The sequence below is a fragment of the Rhinatrema bivittatum genome, chromosome 9 (assembly GCF_901001135.1).
Source record: "Rhinatrema bivittatum chromosome 9, aRhiBiv1.1, whole genome shotgun sequence".
NCBI lineage: Eukaryota > Metazoa > Chordata > Amphibia > Gymnophiona > Rhinatrematidae > Rhinatrema > Rhinatrema bivittatum.
The window spans coordinates 166,967,631-166,989,551 of record NC_042623.1 but is presented as its reverse complement, the minus strand read 5'-3'; positions in this window follow the sequence as shown (position 1 = coordinate 166,989,551).

Sequence of the window (21,921 nt, the reverse complement as noted above, 5' to 3'; positions counted from 1 at the left end):
AAGCGACTAATTTCTTCACAACGCTGCTAACATACAACATAAATCTGAACATCAGTTGAGAGTTCAGCAGAGAGTGAAGTGAGGGTGACCTGCTGGCTCTATAGGCAGATACATTTTCCCTAGGGCTGTGATTTCTTCTTTTCTCCCCTCGAAGCATTCTGGGGAATGTAGTCTATCAGAATAACAGCTGGCAGAATGTTCAGAGGTGGGAATTCTAGACTGGGACTGGGGAAGTGGCCCGGTATTCTCTGAGCCTTTCTGACTTCACTACCTGAGTCTAAATCAGAGTTGCCCAAACCTGTCCTGGGGACCTCACAGTCAATTGGGTTTTCAGGATATCCACAGTGAATATGCATGAGATTCATTTGCATACCAATACATTTGCATGTATTGACTCTCATTGGTATGCAAATGTATCTCATGCATATTCACTATGGATATCCTGAAAACCCGACTGACTGTGCGGTCCCCAGGATAGGTTTGGGAAGCCCTGGTCTGAATGCTTTTTGGGTGCAAATGAGCAAAATATGGACTGGAATATCCTTAGGTGTGCCACACCTGCCACCAGTAGCTTTTGAAATGAGAGAGAAAAAGGTAATCCTATTCTGGAACTCAGGGCTCTTCTACAGGGCTTCCCAAACCTGTCCTAGGGACCACATAGCCAGTCGGGTTTTCAGGATATCCACACTGAATATGTACGAGATAAATATGCATATATTGAGTCTCCATGATATGCAAATTTATCTCCTGCACATTAATTGTGGATATCCTGGAAACCTGTCTATAAGGTCCCCAGGGCAGGTTTGGGAAGCACTGTTCTAATAGGTGTTTGATTTAATCTAGGGGTGGCCAACTCTGGTCCCAGAAAGGTCAGACTTTCAGGATATCCATAACAAATATGCATGAGATAAATTTGCATATCATGGAGACTCAATATATGCAAATTCATCTCATGCATATTTACCATGGCCATCCTGAAAACCTGACTGGCTGTGGGATCCCCAGGACGGGTTTGGGAACTTGATTTAACCCCCTTCCTCTGACAAGAGTGGAAGTCTCTGACTGCAAGGCCATGAACCAGTCAGCATTTTAGGATATTCCTAATGAATATGTATAAGATGGATTTGCCTGCACAGCACCTAAAATATATGCAAATATGCCTCATGCATATTCATTAGGGGTATCCTGGAAACCTGATTGGTAGTAGCCTTCCAGGACCGAAATTGCCTACCCCTACATTAGTGGAAACTCAGAATTAATGTCTCTGTTAGATGGGCAGTCCACTCTTGTGGTCTCGGTTTTCACTAGGACTCGCCTGCAGGCAATTGTTTGTGGGCCTGACTACTGAGAAATCCTGAAGCCTTTTTCCCCTGGCTCCTTTAGTGCCAGAGGAAGAAAGAGAGAGAAAACTGCAAACAAAAGCAGAAAGAGACAGAGGGAAAGACAGACGGATGAAGTAACAGAAGTGCGAAGCAGAGAGAGAGAAAGAGACAGGAGGAAACAGAGATAGGAGGGAGAAACTGGAAAGTGACCGTGAGAAAGGAAGGAACAGTAAGAGAGGCAGGGAGAATAGCAAAAAGGTTAAAAGAGAAAGACAAATACAAAACTTTTTCTTTACCTTTGATCCTGCCCAGGAGTGAAATGGTTAAAGAAGCAAAAATAATTTTTTTTTTTTTAAGCAGAGCAGGGAACAAATTCTCACAACTTAACACCGTCTCTGGCAGGAAGCTGCTTAAAAAAAAACAAAAAAAAAAAAACACGCAGCAATCTATCTGCTGGAACCTCCAAAGATTTTTAACTCTTCCCTGGCCTAGACACAGCAGCAGAAGCAGCCTCTGCCTTTGCCAGGGATTACAGTAACATCCTTCTTTAACTCAAGTAAGTTAGAAGGTGGTTTTTTTTTTTTTTCCCTTTCCCTGTCTTGGGCCGTCTTATGCTGCCAAATGTCGTTCATTGCTGTATGGGAAAGTTCATTGTCATTACTCTTCTTATAACAACTATGTTATCACCATAGTTATATTACAGTTATGCCAGATCCAACCGTGCCAAATCAGGAGCACTAGCATAGGAATAGTTCCACAAGAGCAGTGCCAAATCCAGCTCCTTGTCATAGGACTTTCACAGTAATAGTAAAGCTTAATGCACCAGATCCAGTGCATTATCATACAAATACCACAGCAATACCCCTCTAGTGCTCCATACCAAGAGGAAAAATACCACAGCAATACCCCTCTAGAGTTCCACATGAAAAGCTGGAGTACTACAGGCCAGCCCAGTGGCTCAAGTGGCAAGTGCTGTGTACTACTGAGTGGAAGGTTGCTGCTTCTATTCCTGCTTTGGGTCTTCTGCTCCCCGGGCTGGCTGGGGATGCTGTAAAGGCGGCATTCACAGCCTCCGCGGGGAGAGGTCATTGCTTAAGGGTGACAGCTTGTGGCCATGAATGCAAGGTTCCCCTAAAGGAGCCCTGGTGCCGGCCCCTGCCTCAGGACTGTCAAGTTGGGAGGGAGATATAAAATAGGGGCAAACTCCCTGGGCAATTTCCAAATGAAGGTTCATGGCGTTGGATTGCAGCCTTGGCTCTGTTTGAGCTGGAGGTGCAAAGGAAGAGAAGAAAACTCCTGGACCAAGATAAAAAGGCAAAAGAGTATCACAGTAATACCCTTCTAGTGTTCCAGAAGAAGAATTCCCCTTTTATAGGTCCATAGCTAGACAAGGAATATCGCAGTAGGGAGCCACATCAAAGAGGAGCAATAGTACAGTAATACCCTCTAGTGTTCCATTGCTAGAGGAGGAATGACACGGTAATGTGAGAACACGGCGTGCCATCCATCCCTGGTGAAGAATACACAGCTGGAAATGATGGCATTCAGACACAAATTTCATTGACTTTTTCCTGTACTATAAAAACCCCACTCCCTGCTGCCAGACAAACCCCAGTGCTGTAAATGAATGTGATTTTCTGGGTTTGGGCTAAAACCTAACAGGTAGATTTCTAAAACCCTACACACGCTAAAGTCGGGAGATACATATGTGTCTCGTGTCAGTGCGTGCTGCGTGGATTATGAGAAGCGCTCAAGTACACGTGTATGTCTCGGTACTAGCACAAATCAAAAAGTTAAAAAGGGGTGGATCGTGGGCGTGGTCTGGGCGGGACATGGGCATACCAGGAAGGTCACTTGAAATATGTGCACCGAGGTCCCTTACTGAGTAACTTTACTTCTGCTATGGATGGCGTGCAAGTTCTAAAATAAAAAGATCAGGGCTGGTCAGCGGGGTTTGAAGGGTCGGGGCTAATAGGGTAAAAGGGAGGACGGTTAATTAGGGCAGTTAGGAAGTTGGGAGCCTTTACCTGGGCGAACTGGGAACAGACTGGGAAACTGGTAATTGCGTCGGCGCGCATATCTAATAAACTCCCCCCACTTACGCGGTAGAACTGGCATTTGCACACACAAGCATGCATCCATACAAAATTGCGTGCACATGTACGTGCATACAGCCAATTTTCTATCATACGCACATATATGCGCTTATGTTATAAAATGTGCATGTCCATTCGCATAAGCCGCCTTACGCACATACATGTGGCTATTTAAAAGATACCATCGGCACATGTAATGGAAGACTTAATGTACCAATGAGTGAGGTTCTGTCAAAAAAACAGGAGTCAAATGACCTTTGAATAAGTGGACAGACCTATCTGACGCGATGATGCTTTCCCTTCACTTCCAGTATTCTGTATTTTCTATCCAATCAGAAAATATCCTCTAGGGTTTGCGGTTTCCACTGCACCTAAACTTTGTTTCCTATGTGCAACACTTTTCGCTTAACTATGTAAAAACTAATTTGTCAACTTATTGACCTCTCATTCAGCTTAGCGAGATCTCTTTGTAGCTCTTTCATTCTAATAAGGAAGGCTGGGACGGTTTCACTTGCCCTAATTCTGAAGATAAAGAAATCTAGGGAGCAGACAACTCTACAGTAAGGAAACGGGATGAGGATAGTCTCCTTTGTCCTGACTGCATGTCCTTGTCCTGCCATGCTGACAAGGAGACCCCAAAACTAAAAGTCTCATCTGTCCCCAGGGTGAACTGAAGAGGTAAAAACGTATACAATGAATCAGCAGTTAATAATGAATATTAACAGATGGTTTTAATGCATAAAGGGGAAATTTCTGACAATGGAGCATGCATACAGAAATGTACATAGATAGGAAGATAGATAGATATCTATATCTGTATATATGACTCTGCTTTGAAAAAACAACAACTTACTTTGATACATATTTTCAATTTGATGCCCATCCATTCAGATGATAAGGGGTACCTAGGTCGGGCCTAGTTTTTCCTCATTGTATGCTGGGAAAAACTAACGCACAATAAAGCTTTGGAATTTGTTGCCAGAGGATGTGGTTAGTGCATTTAGTGTAGCTGGGTTCAAAAAAGGTTTGGATAAGTTCTTGGAGGAGATGTCCATTGACGGCTATTAATCAAGTTTACTTAGGGAATAGCCACTGCTATTATTAATTGCATCAGTAGCATGGGATGTTCTTAGTGTTTGGGTAATTGCCAAGTTCTTGTGGCCTGGTTTGACCTCTGTTGGAAACAGGATGCTGGGCTTGATAGACCCTTGGACTGACCCAGCATGGTAATTTCTTATGTTCTTATCTGGAGGCAATAAAAAGATAAGAATAAACTCTCTTTGCTGATGACTCCAATTTAGTCTTGGTCAGGTCTTGTTACGATTCAATGAATCGGTGAACCCTTGGGCCGCAACAATAAGATGTTTAAAGGGCTTACCCTTTAAACATCTTCCTCATTGGCGGGAGATTGACTCATTGGCGGGAGATTGACTCAGGGATGGTAATCAGGTGATGAGGTCGTGCCAGCGGAGCAGCAGCTAGGCAGATAGTATGGAAGAGTCCAAGACAGTCCAGGGTCGAAGGCAGGAGCGGAGGGTAGTGTTGGGAGGGCGATAAAGTGGGCCATTTTAGAAAAACGGTCAATGACCACCCAAATCACCCGATTCCCATTGGAAGTAGGTAAAACTACTACAAAATTGGTAGCAATATGAGTCCAGGGTTCCTTGGGTGCAGGTAGAGGCTGTAACAAGCCCCAAGGATGTCCTACCGGAGTTTTCTGCCAGGCGCAGGTTGGGCACGAGTCCACATAGGTTCTCACATCCTGGTACATCAATGGCCACCAATAATATCTTCGGAGGAGCGAGAGGGTTCGAGCTCAACCTGGATGTCCAGCCACTTTAGAATCATGGGCCCATTCCAACAAACGTTGTCATAACCGGGTTGGAACGACAGTTTTCCCCAGGGAACTATATGAGTATTGGCCACCAGGATGTGTGCTGGATCGATAATGAAGTCCGGTGGGTCTGGATAATCTTCGGCCTCAGAGGCGCAAGAGAGGGCGTCTGCTCTGATGTTTTTGGCGGCTGGTCTGTACTTTACCAGGAAATCAAAACGGTTAAAAAATAAGGACCAGTGCGCTTGACAGGGATTTAGACGTTGGGCTTGACGAAGATGTTCTAGATTCTTATGGTCAGTATAGACTGTAATGGTATGTTGTTCTCCCTCCAACCATTGTCGCCAAGCCTCAAAAGCCAGTTTTATGGCCAGGAGCTCCTTATTCCCGATACCATATCCTTTTCAGCAGCAGAGAATTTGCGAGAAAAATAGGAACAAAGGTAGAAAACCCCTTAGTAGACAGGCCCAACAGCAGTTGAGGAGGCATCTACTTCTAAAACAAAAGGATGTGCAGGATCCAGATGGTGAAGGCAGGATTCAGAAAGAAAGGCCTTCTTTAGCCTGGAAAAAGTGTCCACTGCCTCCATAGACCACTCCCTGGTATTGGTTCCTTTTCAAGTTAATGCAGTCAATGGAGCAACTAATTGGGAGTAATGAGGAATGAAGTGCCTGTAAAAATTGGCAAACCCAAGAATCACTACAGAGAGTGCAGACCAGAAGACTGGGGCCAGTCCCGAATGCAGGCCACTTTATCTGGATCCATTTGGAACCCAGTATTGGAAATAATGTATCCCAAAAAGGGCAAGGACTTGGCTTCAAAAATACATTTTTCCAACTTAACATAAAGCTTGTGAGCTTGCAGACATTGCAGTACTTGTTGGAATCATAGCAGTGAGATTGAAGATCTCGGGAGAAAATCAGTACATCATCCAGATATACAACTACTTTATTGTACAATAGATCCCGAAAAATTTCATTCATCATAGACTGGAAAACTGCAGGTGTGTTGCACAATCCAAAGGGCATTACTAAATATTCAAAATGTCCATCCCGAGTATTAAAAGCAGTCTTCCATTCGTCGCCAGGTCTGATGCGGACTAAGTTATATGCCCCTCATAGATCAAGTTTCGTAAACACTTGGGTGCCCTGTAACCGGTCCAATAATTCCGGAATGAGGGGCAACAGGTAACGATCTTTCCTGGTTATGGCATTCAAGCCTCGATAATCTATGCAGGGTCGTAAAGTACCATCTTTTTTGGCCACAAAGAAAAAACCAGCTCTGGCCGGCGATTTTGACGAGCGAATGAATCCCTGGTCTAAATTCTCCTGGACGTATTGGGCCATAGCCTGGGTCTCAGGAAGTGATAACGGATACACCCTTCCTCGAGGAGGAATGGTCCCAGGAAGCAGATTGATGACACAATCAAACAGCCGATTTTCAGGTAGAATTTCTGCATTTTCTTTGGAGAAAGATCAGCATAACTGGAGTACAGTGAAGGGAGATCTCCTGAGGTGGTAGCAAGACAGACGGTGAGAAGATGTGTCACTGGAAGAAGGCATTGCTGTTGACATTGTGAGCTCTATTTGGTTAACTGAAGTGTCTCCCAATCAATCATGGGGGAATGTTTTTGGAGCCAAGGCATCCCTAGAATGACTGGATGAATGGCCTTGTCAATGACATGAAGGGAGAGCTTTTCCATATGTAGTATACCAGTCCTGAGGCACACTGGAAGTGTAGTCCGAAGGGTTCGTCCAGGAAGTGGATTTCCGGTTATAGAAGAAAGTACCAACGGTGTCTCTCGTAGTGAAGTAGGTAAACCAAGGAATTCGACCAGATTACTCATAATAAAATTCCCTCCTGCCCCGGAATCCAGAAGAGCCAAGGTAGAGAATTCTTGCTGGTTCTGAATCAATGATACTGGAAGAATAAGCTGGGGAGCAGAGCCGGTAAAACCTAGAACCATCTCCCCGATTGGTTCTAGGCTCTGAAGTTTCCCCCTTTCTCAGGACAATTGGCCAGAAAATGCCCCTTTCCAGCGCAGTATAAACATAAGCCTGTTGTGTCTGTCGGTACCCGACGCCCTCTCTCTGCCCTCCTTATCTCTTTGGCACCTCCCTCTTCGCCCGCAGGAAGATTGGCTGCCGCTACGTCCTTCTGCTGAAGTCCGGCATCCCAGACCGGCTAGACGCTGCAACTCGCCATGTTTCCTGGAAGCCTAGGGGTGCGCACACGGCACGGCCCCGACTGAAGTACCGGTGATGGCGCGAACCTCAGGGGCATCCCTCTGAGATGACGTCACCCGCGACGGATATATAAGGTCTTAGAATTTGCTAACAGATTGAGTTAGCAAGGGTTCGGGTTACTCTACCTAAGCTACTCTGCTTCCTCGGACTTACCAGGGGTACCCACTCCTTGGGGGCCTCGCTCTCTTCTTTGTTTTTCAGGTGATAGTCTGGAACCAGTACTCGCTCCTCGAGGGCCCTCATTCCCAGACTTGCTCCGTATTCTCTTCTGCCTGGAAGTCATCACTGCCAACTACATCAGTGAGTTACCATTGCTCTCTCAGAGCTTTCCCTGGAACCAGGTACTCGCTCCTCGAGGGCCTATACATTCCAGCTCCTGGGCTTCTATGGAGACATTGTGTGAGTGTTACCATCAGGTTCGGTACATGAACTCTGCATACCCTCCCTACTCACTATATTTCAGTTTCTCTACAGCTCAGCCTCCAGGGATCGCTGTTCCAGTATCTGAGGGACCACAACCCAGCCGGGCATTCCAGCTCACTATTGCCACCTCTGCTGGTTCAGTATACTGTCTAATAAAAGAACTAGTGTGTGTCTGTCTCCCAACTTGGAGCCTGACCGGTGGTCCCTCTCGGGATCTTCCTCCGGGGCGTGGTCATCTGCCACTGGTCCAAGGATCCACCCACAACTCTCCTAAATAACAACAGATTGCTAACTCCCTAGCAGATTGCTAACTCCTAACAGATTACTAACTCCCTAGCAGACTGCTAACTCCTTAACTCATAACAGATTGCTGACTCCCAGCAGATTGCTAACTCCATGGATCCGGCACAACTTAATGCCTTGCAGGCCATACCGGGCCTGGCCCAGCGCATTGTGGAGCAGCAAGACGCCTTGGAAAAACTAACTGCAGCATTTCATCAGTTACACACACAGAAGGTTCAAGGCACAGCCTCCAACCAAGAAGGTCAGTCACCGGAGGTAACTTTGAAATCTGCTGTATCATTGGCGGCTCCAATCCGCTTTTCCGGAGAAATCCAGAAGACCCGGGGCTTTTTGAACCAGTGCTGCATGCACTTTGCCTTACAGCCGTCTCTATTTCCTACAGCTCTCTCCAAGACTACCTACATCCTTTCATACCTGGATGGCAGGGCCCTGTCTTGGGCATCCACCTTGTGGGAACGCAAGGACTCCATTTTGCAGGACATAGAAGGATTTATGGGCTTATTTAAATCCATTTTCGATGACCCTGCTCGAACATCTGTAGCCGGTTCTGCTTTAGTGGATTTGAAGTAAGGCAACAGATCATTGGCAAAATTTTCCATAGAGTTCAAAACTCTTCCGGCAGAACTTCGCTGGGACCCCAAATGTCTCAAGACTCTCTTTTGCAGAGGCCTGGATAACCGTTTAAAGGACGAGCTGGCTGCTCGCCAAACACCTGACTCGCTGTATGAATTAGTAGCCTTGGCTACTCGGATTGATCACCGGCTCCAGGACAAGATGAAGGAACTCCGGCCTAGGGTATTACCAGGGTTGAAACAGGCCAGTGCTGTCTCTACACCTCGGATGGTTCCAGTAATCCCTGCTGCTGATACAGATGAACCTATGCAACTTGGTCATGGTCGCTTGACCTCCAAAGAGAGAAGATTTCGGAAGAAGCGCGGCCTTTGCATGTACTGTGGTCAGCTCGGCCATAATGTCTCCACATGCTCCATTCATCCGGGAAATGGACGGGCCTAAGTCCTGCAGGAGGACTGTTCTTAGGCCATACCGTGACATCTCCTCTGCTCTCTCTCCCAGTCTCTTTGACCTATGGACCGATCACGGTTCAGACTCCTGCCCTAGTGGACTCAGGGGCAGGAGGCAACTTCATTCTCAGACGTCTAGTGGAAGACCTGAGGAGTTCCCTCATCAATTAGAAGATCCACTATTGTGTTACAACTTGAAGTGGGCTTTGGACATTCCCCAACTTCACCACTTCCACTGAAGATCTCAGTGACGTCCCCAGCAGCTCATCCATCGCTGCTGATATCTATAACATCATACTCAGTGAATTTTCTTCCAAGACTCAAGCTCTACCTGTCATCAATGCAGAAGACGACTTAGAATACAAAGTCGAAGAAGTTCTGGACGTTCGTAAAAGAGGCAAGACTTTTGAATACCTTCTAAAATGGGAAGGTTTCGGCCCCGAAGAAAACTCTTGGGGCAGCCATAACAAAGGTGCCTCCCACACGCTGTGTTCCTCGGATACTAATGGTGTGTGTGAATGTGGGAGGTTCCTTTGTTATGGCCGCACACTGTGTTCCTCGGATACTAATGGTGTGTGTGAGTGTGGGAGATACCTTTGGTATGGCCGCACACTGTGTTCCTCGAATACTAATGGTGTGTGTGAGTGTGGGAGGTTCCTTTGTTATGGCCGCTCACTGTGTTCCTTGGATACTAATGGTGTGTGTGAGTGTGGGAGATACCTTTGTTATGGCCGCACACTGTGTTCCTCGAATACTAATGGTGTGTGTGAGTGTGGGAGGTTCCTTTGTTATGGCCGCTCACTGTGTTCCTTGGATACTAATGGTGTGTGTGAGTGTGGGAGGTTCCTTTGTTATGGACATGCACTGTGTTCCTTGGATACTAATGGTGTGTGTGAGTGTGGGAGGTACCTTTGTTATGGCCGCACACTGTGTTCCTCGGATACTAATGGTGTATGTGAGTGTGGGAGGTACCTTTGTTATGGCCGCTCACTGTGTTCCTCGGATACTAATGTGTGTGTGAGTGTGGGAGGTTCCTTTGTTATGGCCATGCACTGTGTTCCTTGGATACTAATGGTGTGTGTGCGTGTGGGAGGTTCCTTTGTTATGGCCGCGCACTATGTTCCTCGGATACTAATGGTGTGTGTGTGTGGGAGGTTCCTTTGTTATGGCCATGCACTGTGTTCCTCGGATACTAATGGTGTGTGTGTGTGGGAGGTTCCTTTGTTATGGCCATGCACTGTGTTCCTTGGATACTAATGGTGTGTGTGAGTGTGGGAGGTACCTTTGTTATGGCCGCGCACTGTGTTCCTCGGATACTAATGGTGTGTGTGAGTGTGGGAGGTACCTTTGTTATGGCCGCACACTGTGTTCCTCGGATACTAATGGTGTGTGTGAGTGTGGGAGGTACCTTTATTATGGCCGCTCACTGTGTTCCTCGGATACTAATGGTGTGTGTGAGTGTGGGAGGTACCTTTGTTATGGCCGCACACTGTGTTCCTCGGATACTAATGGTGTGTGTGAGGGTGGGAGGTACCTTTGTTATGGCCGCACACTGTGTTCCTCGGATACTAATGGTGTGTGTGAGTGTGGGAGGTACCTTTGTTATGGCCGCACACTGTGTTCCTCGGATACTAATGGTGTGTGTGAGTGTGGGAGGTACCTTTGTTATGGCCGCGCACTGTATTCCTCGGATACTAATGGTGTGTGTGAGTGTGGGAGGTACCTTTGTTATGGCCGAGTGTGGGAGGTTCCTTTGTTATGGCCGCGCACTGTGTTCCTCGGATACTAATGGTGTGTGTGAGTGTGGGAGGTACCTTTGTTATGGCCTCTCACTGTGTTCCTCGGATACTAATGGTGTGTGTGAGTGTGGGAGGTTCCTTTGTTATGGCCGCTCACTGTGTTCCTCGGATACTAATGGTGTGTGTGAGTGTGGGAGGTACCTTTGTTATGGCCGCACACTGTGTTCCTCGGATACTAATGGTGTGTGTGAGTGTGGGAGGTACCTTTGTTATGGCCTCTCACTGTGTTCCTCAGATACTAATGGTGTGTGTGAGTGTGGGAGGTACCTTTGTTATGGCCTCTCACTGTGTTCCTCGGATACTAATGGTGTGTGTGAGTGTGGGAGGTACTTTTGTTATGGCCTCTCACTGTGTTCCTCGGATACTAATGGTGTGTGTGTGAGTGTGGGAGGTACCTTTGTTATGGCTGCACACTGTGTTCCTCGGATACTAATGGTGTGTGTGAGTGTGGGAGGTACCTTTGTTATGGCCATGCACTGTGTTCCTTGGATTATTAATGGCAGCCATCTTTATTATGACATTACACTGTGTTACTCAGGGTACAAGTTTTTCCTACTTCCATCTCCTTCTGAAATTAGGTTAGAATAGCAAACTTCTTTCCAGTACTAGGCACTTTTATTTTGGAATTCTTTGCCTATGGAGTTATGAATTGAAAATAATTATTTAAAATTCAGGAAACTTGCAAAAGCCTGGTTGTTCAATTAGATTTTTAATTAATTTCTTGAATGAATATTTGGTCTTCAGGTTTGGGATTTGCTGTTTCTTTTAGAACTTATTTAGAAGCTGTGGCTAGTAACAATTCATTGACTTTTTATGTTTTGTATTGTAGGTTGATGTGATTGTCTTTTATATATCTGAATGTTTTATTGGATGGAGAACATAAGACTTGCCATACTGGGTCAGACCAAGAGCCCAACAAGCCCAGTATCCTGTTTCCAACAATGGCCATTCCAGGTCACAAGTATGTTTATTATTTGATTAGTCACATTTTCCTACATCACTAAAAGAAGGTGATGTACAGAGAAGTAATAATGACCCTGGCAGGAACTCAAATAGTAGATAGATTCCCTGTTGCTTATACCCAGTGATAAGCAGATACTTTCCCTGAGTCTACCTGGTTAATAACAGTTTATGGACTTTTCCTCAGAGAACTTGTGCAAAGCTTTTTTTAAACCCAGTTATGCTAACTACCTTTACCACATCCTCTAGCAATGAATTCCAGAGTTTAATTCTGCAATGAATGAAAAAAATATTTTTCCAATTTGTTTTAAATTTGCTGCTTAGTAACTTCATGAGTGTCCCCTAATCTTTTATTTTTTAAGTGTAAACTATAGATTTGCATTTATCATTCCACTGTGCTCATGATTTTATAGACTTCTATCATCTCTTCTCAGCTGTTTCTTCTCCAAGCTGAAGAGCCCTAAGCTCTTTAGCCTTTCCTCACTGGGGAGCTGTTCCATCCCCTTTATCATTTTGGTCGCTCTTCTCTGTACTTTTTCTAGTTCCACTATATCTTTTTTTTAGATGTCGCAGCCAGAACTGCACACAGTTGCACCTTGGAGCGATACAGAGGTATCATGCTAGTCTCCATTTTATTCTCCATGCTTCTCCTAATAATTCCTAACATTCTGTTTGCTTTTTTGACTGTCACCACACACACCGAGCCAAGGATTTCATCGAATTGTCCACGATGACACCTAGATCCCTCTCCTGGATCGTGACTCCTAATATGAAACATAACGTTAAGTAACTACAGTTTAGATTATTTTTCCCTATGTGCATCACTTGTCCATATTAAATTTCATTTGCCATTTGGATGCCCAGTCTCCCAGGTACCATGCAGTTCCTTACAATCCATTTGTGATTTAATAACTTGGAATCATTATGGGTTATCTGCAAATACTTGTTCCCTTTTCCACATCATTTATAAATAGGTTAAAAAGCACCAATCCCAGAACAGGTCTCTGGGGCACTCTACTATTTACCTTTCTCCATTGAGAAAACTGATCATTCAGTCGTCTTATGCTCTGTGTCAGAAAATGACTGACCAGTCAATATTCAGATTAAGGCCACAGGGGAAACGATATCTAAAACATGAATCCACCTTTGTTCATGCTGTATCAAACGGTGGGGAAAGTCACCGCCACGGGGGGAGGGATGACATACTTCAATAATGAAGAAATGTAAGCCATTAATCGTGTGTCAAGCCTCTTGCCAATGTTTAACAAGTGGTACATTCTCTCTCTGTAGCCGTAGACAAGAGCAATGTTCATAAATCCGCGTGTGGCTATGAAGGGAGGTTCCCCCCACATAAATCAAAGTACAGGGGCATTGGATAAACACCCCACTCCTGCACTTCTTTTCCTTAGATGTATGGTATTTCACTTAGAAGAAAAGACCCCACTCCTTGCCACTCCGATACTTCTTAACATCCAATCCAACCCTGAAGGTGAACGGACTTTGCTGTCATGGAATTATGGTGCTTATGTATTTGTGTGCCCATGGGATGAGAGATTTGGTGTATGGGTTTGTTGAAGAAACCAGAGAAAAGGCAGTGAAGAGGAAAATGTGATGGCCCCCGAGGTCAAGCAGTGATTGTACTAATCACAATGTATGGAAGCCCATGATTTTCTGAAATTGCTCAGTATTTGGTGAAACACTTGGCTCATCCATATAAATAATTTGGCTGGCTGGATATACCAGAAAAAAAGAGTTGGAATTGATACGATGTGTCACTGTCCATGATTGAGCCAGCCTAGTTTTATGGATGGAGTCGGAGATCATGGAAGGGAGTGAGGGGACTTCCCATACTGTAACAAGCAACGGAGAGTGGTGACTAAAGCATGCTGACCCCATCAGACTGACCTCACCATCTACAAGACCAACTTAGTGAAGCCCACAGAAAAGATGAAAGGGATGACCCTTAAACAATAGAGAATTCCCCCCATTCATTTCATGTACCCCGACTTAGGGATTACCGTATTTTTGTATATTTTATATTTTATTGAATTTTTTCATTATTACAAGAAAACATAATTACAATATGAATCTTACAGATACAGATACACCATAAAAAAGAAATTTCAAGCATTTATGTCAGCGTTCAAAAAGTAAAGCGAAATACCCTATATCTGTAATCATATTGAATAAATCCCCAAAGAAATCTATGGGGAGACCAAGAGGAAACTAGAGCAATACTCCTAAGAAATATTTATATCCATTAAATTGCCTAAACCAAACAGAGAGTGACACCATACCCATTTTTTTTCCCCCAACTACTATTCAGAGTTTCTCTAGGATTGAGAATGAGAATCCAAGAATACCCGCAATTGTTCGGGTTCAATGAAAACATACTTTGCTTCTCTGAAATTTAATATACACCTACATGGAAAACGTAGAAAATATTTTGCTCCACGCTCTATAGCCTCCCCCCTCATTGCAAGAAACTTTTTTCTTTTTATCTGGGAACTCTTTGCAATGTCTGGAAATATCTGTATTGTATATCCATAAAATTTCAATTTCTGAAATCTAAAATATGATCTTAGTACTTTATCTCTGTCAACTACACTTGCAAATTGAATCAATACTGTTGCTCTAGTTTTTATTTCAGATTCAAAAGATTTCTCTAAAAATTCGGTAAGGTTTAAATCCGCATTCACATCCTCATCTGGTTGATTCTCTTCTTGATCATTCCCCTTGTCCTTCGGATTACGCTGTGGCAAGTAGTAAATCCTCGATAATAATGGTAAATTATCTTGGGAATATTTCAAAATGTTCATCAAATAACTTGAGAATAAATCTTTTGCCGTCATCATCCTGGTCTTCGGGAAATTTAGTATTCTCAGGTTAGCTCTTTTTATCTGATTTTCAAGCAGTTCCATTTTATTTTCTTGCATTTTTTCTGATGTTATCAAATTCGCTTGTATTTTAGCCATATTATCAACTCTACCCTCCATCAGGGTTATACGTTTTATTAATTTTTCATTCTGCTCCTCCATTTTCTGAGATTTCAATATTGCTTCTTGTACTGACATAGTTAGTGCGTTTATGGACTTCTGCATTGAAAACAGTATATTCCTGATTTCACCCAGGGAAGGAGCTATTATGGGAGTAGAGCAAGTAAGTGATAACGATCCATTCTCAGTTCCTACCTCTGCTACTGCGCCTTCTTCTCGTTGTTCTGTGCAGCGAGCGGTTCCCTCTCCCTGCTTACTGGAGCTCGGGGCTATCGGGCTCTCCGAAGAAGCAAAGCTCTCTTTTGCTCTTCTCTGTAAGTCAGGGGTATGCAGATCTTGAAAAGAAAGGAACTCACCACGCGCAGGAGGTTCGGGCGTTGTTGGAGCCCCCGGGCTCAAAGTTGTTTCAAAAGTCAGGGAGCCAGGCAATTGCTCTATACCGGCTCCAGCGACTCCACCCTCGGGGTTAATCGATGGCGTCTTAGCAAAAGCAGCAACTATACTTGGCTGTCGGTTGTCTTCAGTGCTAGGTAATCCTTCTCTCACTTTAGCTTTTCTTTTTGTGTGCGGCATGGTTCAAGTAAATGAAAGTCCAAAGAAATTAGACAGAAAAGCCAAGCCAAAATTTCGACAGACCAGGAGCTGCTGCTTTCACGTCCTCAGTGGTCGGCGGCCATCATGGTTTCCCATTTGATTCAATCGGGATTACCGTATTTTTAAACAATGTCCACACCTGTTGTAAACTCTTAACCTTTGCATAAGCAAGGCCTTATTTGACCTTTAAAATGTGTCTTAATTTAAAATTTTATTGTACATTGTTCTGATTTAATGGAAAATGAGTATATGAAAATAAATGTTTCCTTTACCTTACCTTACTAATGGTAGATACCTTTGTAATGCCAATACACTGTGTTCCTTGGGTACTGATGGCAGGCACCTTTATTATAACCATAAACCATGCACTTTTGTGGGAGACTGAGCGGTGTTTCCCTGGCTGGAGACACACTATTTCCAGCCTTTCTGGTGCAGCTAAAACTTTATTAAACAAATACAATACTTTCACAATGGATTGCCTACCTTAGAAGTAGTCGCTTACACACACAGGGGTTGTAGACTGCCTTGCTTCTGGTTAGTATGCATGCACTTCCTTCTGCTTTGGACAAAGCGCTTTACAGGAGCTGCCTGCCTCCTTACACAGCTGGGTTTGCCCCCTTATCCCAGCCCCAGCTGGGACCTGCTCATAAAGCTCTCTCCCTCTGTGGGGCTTAAGGTGGACTAGGCATCTAGTCTGGTCCAGCACATACAAAAAGGGGGAAAACAGGGTCACTCTGTTACAACCTTGTTCCTTTGGTTACTAAAGGTGGGCATCTTTATTATGGCCATGCTCTGTGTTCTTCAGGTTATTAATGGTGGGTGCCTTTATTATGATCATGCACCGTGCTGTTTGAGTCACAAAAAGTTGGCACCTTTATTATAATCATAACCCATGCTCTTTGTTTCTCAAGTTATTAAAGCTAGGCACCTTTTTTATGGCCATGCAGTGTGTTCCTCTGTTTCCTAATGGCAGGTGCCTTTCTTATGGCCATGCACGGTGTTCCTTGAGATACTAATGGTGGGTGTTATTAGATTATTCAGTTGGATTAGATTATTATTGCCATGCACAGTGTTCCTCAAATTACTAATAGTGGGCATTTTTATAAGAACATAAGAACATAAGAAATTGCCATGCTGGGTCAAACCAAGGGTCCATCAAGCCCAGCATCCTGTTTCCATAAGAGGCCAAAACCAGGCCACATGAACCTGGCAATTACCCAAACACTAAGAAGATCCCATGCTGCTGATGCAATTAATTCACCAACTCAAACGTGTAAGGGAAACCTTGTGTGGTGATAATTTTGTCCGGAGGTAATTGATAAGGATAACCGATTTTGCAGTTATCCTGTCTTTTGCCTCCGTCTATTATTCTTTTATTAAAGTCAAAAGATATTTTTTATTTTGTATTATTTTTCTTAAAATCCCTTCTCCCCTGCTGCTTTTCCGACCCACTGTTAGTCTTATGTCATACTTATCAAGGTCGTCGCCTTTATTGATGTCTCATGGGTACGGAGCTGCTTGTCCTTTTTTTTTTTTTTTTTTTTTTTACAAAATACAAAATACAAAATAAAAAATATCTTTTGACTTTAATAAAAGAATAATAGACGGAGGCAAAAGACAGGATAACTGCAAAATCGGTTATCCTTATCAATTACCTCCGGACAAAATTATCACCACACAAGGTTTCCCTTACACGTTTGAGTTGGTGAATTGTTTAAGAGGGAAAGAGGTTGGTTAGTGGCTGATGCAATTAATAGCAGTGGCTATTCCCTAAGTAAAATTGATTAATAGCCATTAATGGACTTCTCCTCCAAGAACTTATCCAAACCTTTTTTGAACCCAGCTACACTAACTGCATTAACCACATCCTCTGGCAACAAATTCCAGAGCTTTATTGTACGTTGAGTGAAAAAGAATTTTCTCCGATTAGTCTTAAATGTGCTACTTGCTAACTTCATGGAATGCCCCCTAGTCCTTCTATTATTCGAAAGTGAAAATAACCGAGTCACATCTACTCATTCAAGACCTCTCATGATCTTAAAGACCTCTATCATATCCCCCCTCAGCCGTTTCTTCTCCAAGCTGAACAGCCCTAACCTCTTCAGCCTTTCCTCATAGGGAAGCTGTTCCATCCCCTTTATCATTTTGGTTGCCCTTCTCTGTACCTTCTCCATCGCAACTATATCTTTTATGAGATGCGGCGACCAGAATTGTACACAGTATTCAAGGTGTGGTCTCACCATGGAACGATATAGAGGCATTATGACATTTTCCGTTCTATTAACCATTCCCTTCCTAATAATTCCTAACATTCTATTTGCTTTTTTGACTGCTGCAGCACACTGCGCCGACGATTTTAAAGTATTATCCACTATGATGCCTAGATCTTTTTCCTGGGTGGTAGCTCCTAATATGGAACCTAACATCGTGTAACTACAGCAATGGTTATTTTTCCCTATATGCAACACCTTGCACTTGTCCACATTAAATTTCATCTGCCATTTGGATGCCCAATCTTCAAGTCTTGCAAGGTCCTCCTGTAATGTATCACAGTCTGCTTGTGATTTAACTACTCTGAATAATTTTGTATCATCCGCAAATTTGATAACCTCACTCGTCGTATTCCTTTCCAGATCATTTATATATATATATTGAAAAGCACTGGTCCAAGTACAGATCCCTGAGGCACTCCACTGTTTACCCTTTTCCACTGAGAAAATTGACCTTTTAATCCTACTCTCTGTTTCCTGTCTTTTAACCAGCTTGTAATCCACGAAAGGACATCGCCTCCTATCCCATGACATTTTAGTTTTCGTAGAAGCCTCTCATGAGGGACTTTGTCAAGCGCCTTCTGAAAATCCAAATACACTACATCTACTGGTTCACCTTTATCCACATGTTTATTAACCCCTTCAAAAAATGAGGCAGATTTGTTAGGCAAGACTTCCCTTGGGTAAATCCATGTTGACTAAGTTCCATTAAATCATGTCTTTCTATATGCTCTACGATTTTGATCTTGAGAATAGTTTCCACTATTTTTCCCGGCACTGAAGTCAGGCTCACTGTTCTATAGTTACCCGGATCGCCCCTGAAGCCTTTTTTAAATATTGGGGTTACATTGGTCACCCTCCAGTCTTCAGGTACAATGGATGATTTTAATGATAGGTTACAAATTTTAACTAATAGATCAGAAATTTCATTTTTGAGTTCCTTCAGAACCCTAGGATGCATACCATCTGGTCCAGGGGATTTGCTACTCTTTAGTTTGTCAATCTGGCCTACTACATCTTCCAGGTTCACAGTGATTTCATTCAGTTCGTCTGACTCATTTCCTCTGAAAACCATCTTCGGAACTGGTATCTCCCCAACATCCTCATTAGTAAACATGGAGGCAAAGAATTCATTTAGTCTTTCTGCAATGGCCTTATCTTCCCTAAGAGCCCCTTTAACCCCTCTGTCATCTAATGGTCCAACCGACTCCCTCACAGGTTTCTTGCTTTGGATATATTTAAAAAAGTTTTTATTATGAGTTTTTGCCTCTATGGCCAATTTCATTTCAAATTCTCTCTTCGCCTGTCTTATCAATGTTTTACATTTAGCTTGACAATGCTTATGTTTTATCCTATTTTCTTCAGATGGATCCTTCTTCCAATTTTTGAAGGATGTTTTTTTGGCTAAAATAGCCTCTTTCACCTCACCTTTTAACCATGACGGTAATCGTTTTGCCTTCCTTCCACCTTTCTTAATGTGCGGAATACATATGAACTGCGCCTCTAGGATTATATTTTTAAACAATGTCCATGCCTGTTGAACACTTTTAACCTTTGCAGCTGCACCTTTCAGTTTTTTTCTAACTATTTTCATCATTTTATCAAAGTTTCCTTTTTTAAAATTTAGTGTTAGAGCTGCAGATTTACTTATTGTCCCCCTTCTAGTTATTAGTTTAAATTTGATCATATTATGATCATTGTTGCCAAGTGGCCCCACCACAGTTACTTCTCTCACCAAATCTTGCGCTCCACTAAGAATTAAATCTAAAATAGCTCCCTCTCTTGTTGGTTCCTGAACCAATTGCTCCATGAAGCAATCATTTATTACATCCAGGAACTTTATGTCTCTAGCAAGTCCTGATGTTACATTTACCCAGTCAATATTGGGGTAATTGAAATCTCCCATTATTATTGCACAGCCAAATTGGTTTGCTTCCCTGATTTCTCTTAGCATTTCATCATCTGTCTAACCATTTTGTCCAGGTTGATGGTAGTATACTTCTATCACTATACTCTTATCCAACACACATGTGATTTCTACCCATATAGATTCTACTGAGCATTTAGTCTCTTGTATGATCTTTATCCTGTTGGACTCTATACCCTCCTGGACATAAAGTGCCACACCCCTACCAAGTTGATCCTCCCTATCATTTCGATATAATTTGTACCCTGATATAGCACTGTCCCAATGGTTATCCTCCTTCCACCAAGTCTCTGTGTTGCCAGTTATGTCAATCTCATCATTTGCTGCTGTACACTCTAACTCTCCCATCTTACTTCTTAGACTTCTGGCATTGGCATACAGACATTTCAAAGTGTGGTTTTTGCTTGTTTTAACAACCTGCTTTTCAGTTGTTTGGGATAATTCGGAAATCATTAGCTTTGGTGATTTTTTACATATAGGCAAATGAATTATGTTTGCATTTAATGGAACCTCTCTGTTGGGATGCCCTAACTCTCCTGTTTCATTAGTATTCTTCAAGGATACATTTCTCCGAACCATGCAGTGCTGAGTTACTGTCGGCTTTCCTCCTTGTTCTAGTTTAAAAGCTGCTCTATCTCCTTTTTGAAAGTTAGTGCCAGCAGCTTGGTTCCACTCTGGTTAAGGTGGAGCCCATCCTTTCGGAAAAGTCTCCCCTTTCCCCAAATGTTTCCCCAGTTCTTTACAAAGCTGAATCCCTCTTCCCTGCACCATCGTCTCATCTACGCATTGAAACTCTGGAGCTCTGCCTGCCTCTGGAGACCTGCACATAGAACAGGAAGCATTTCAGAGAATGCCACCCTGGAGGTTCTGGATTTCAGCTTCCTACCTAAAATCCTAAATTTGGCTTCCAGAACCTCTCTCCCACATTTTCCTATGTCATTGGTGCCCACATGTACCACAACAACCGGCTCCTCCCCAGCACTATCTATAATCCTATCCAGGTGACGCGTGAGGTCTGCCACCTTTGCACCAGGCAGGCAAGTTACCAGGCGGTCTTCACATCCACCAGCCACCCTGCTATCTACATTTCTAATAATCGAATCACCAACTATGATGGCCGGCCTAAATCTTCCCTCCTGGGCAGTAGCCCTGGGAGATTTGTCCTCAGTGCGAGAGGACAATACATCACCTGGAGAGCAGGTCCTTGCTACAGGATCACTTCCTGCTACACCAGGGTAATGTTCTCCTATTGGGAGACCTTTCTGATCCAAGGCAGCACTGGGGCTGCCAGAATGGATTTGGGACTTGGCTACTATGTCCCTGAAGGTCTCGTCAATGTACCTCTCTGTCTCTCTCAGCTCCGCCAAGTCTGCTACTCTAGCCTCCAGAGATCGGACTTGTTCCCTGAGAGCCAGGAGCTCTTTGCACCGAGTGCACACATACAATCTCTCACCGGCGGGTAAAAAATCATACATGTGACACTCAATGCAAAAGACTGGAAAGCCCCCCTCTTGCTGCTGGACTGCTGCCTTCATCTTAGTTTTATTGAGTTCCTAGTTAAGTTTAGGATACTAAGGGAGTTGGAATGAGAGTACTTTAAATTTACAGGTGAATTTAGTAATTAATCAGCTAGTGTCCTACAAGGGGATGATTAAACTTTCAATAAGGGCTGGTACAATATTATGTTTTAGATAAGACCCTGATTGATTTTTAATGAGAAAGTGTCTTGTGCCTAAAAGTCAAGGGTTGAGTGGGTGGGAAAGACAGACACTAGAATTAACTATCTCTGGCTTGCTTTTTACCTCAGACACATACAAACTCTAAAGAATATATCCCTTAATTTCACCTTTCACCAAACCTTTATAAACCCAAAAATTTCTGAAAACTATACTTACCAATCCTCTTACACCACGGTTAAATTAATCTTCACTCAGTTAATAGAAGGATTGCGGTGACCTCTGGACTCCTCTCCCGGGGGATCCTGAGAGCAGTATGCAGATGAGCCTTCCGGTCCTCCTCTACTGCAAACCATGCGGGGCCTCCGGAAGCTGGGCTGTGGAAGTCAATCCCTGGATCGCTTGCGGTGACCTCTGGACTCCTCTCCCGGGGGATGCTGGGAGCAGTATGCA